The sequence below is a fragment of the Pagrus major genome, chromosome 14 (assembly GCF_040436345.1).
Source record: "Pagrus major chromosome 14, Pma_NU_1.0".
NCBI lineage: Eukaryota > Metazoa > Chordata > Actinopteri > Spariformes > Sparidae > Pagrus > Pagrus major.
This window is the reverse complement of record NC_133228.1, coordinates 6832126-6833019: the sequence shown is the minus strand read 5'-3', so window position 1 is coordinate 6833019 and position 894 is coordinate 6832126. Positions and strand designations below refer to the sequence as shown.

Sequence of the window (894 nt, the reverse complement as noted above, 5' to 3'; positions counted from 1 at the left end):
ACCGCACTGCACCTCACAGTTAGCCACGACATCTTAGCTAACCAGCCTTATGAAAAAAACGGAGTGTACTGTCTTCCTCTGTCTTGTTCTTGTTGTTTTATCGCATGTCCGGCTGGTCGGTCCGAGCTCTTTCACTCTCAGCTTTTCCTGCTGTGTCCTCCTCTCGACTGGCATTGTTTTCAGCTACATTTTCTTGTTTTTTCTTGGCTTCTCCAACTCTCTACGAACCTCGACGTCAGCTCCTCCTCCCGCTGTCTTTCGCGGTCATGGGGCGGTGAAAGTCAGCTCCCAGCGCGCTCCTATCGCTTGTATCACAGCGAGTGAAGTGCGCATGTGCAACTCATAACGAGGAGCTGTGGCCAAAGAGTTTTGTGCTTGGAGCGCGAAATACGTCACCGTTTTCCATTGAAAACGGCCCGGCTAGCTCAGTCGGTAGAGCATGAGACTCTTAATCTCAGGGTCGTGGGTTCGAGCCCCACGTTGGGCGAAGGTTGTTTTAGACTGCTCGCTCAACTAATCAAATCACTTTCTCCTGAATGTGTTGGGCTTGATGTGATGGATGGACACAGACAGAAATCTGTTGACTCTGTCAATGTCAGCTGATAGCTGCTGTTCTGGTTAACAGTTTATTAGTAATAGTTCATACTGCTCAACTGTACAAGACACACATTAACAACATGGTGGCATTGGGGAAGCACAGCGTTCTAGTGTTAATTATTTTATGAAAATTGTGACATAATGTATTAAGTTAAACAACTTTGTTAAACATTAGCTGTGACTAAAGCTCTATACGATATTGTTACAAAAAAGAGCTTTATGTTGTTTATGTTTATGATCGATCTTTATGTTCATTAACGAAAAAGGGGAGATAAAACTATATAGACCGTCACAAAA

The 894-nt window shown here is 44.3% G+C and overlaps 1 non-coding gene across 1 annotated transcript; it reads left to right on the top strand.

The window, feature by feature from the left end:
* The first annotated feature begins 414 nt into the window (after positions 1-414).
* On the top strand, positions 415-487 carry trnak-cuu (transfer RNA lysine (anticodon CUU)). Its single transcript has one exon. It is a non-coding gene; the product is annotated as a tRNA-Lys (tRNA).
* Positions 488-894: the final 407 nt, after the last annotated feature.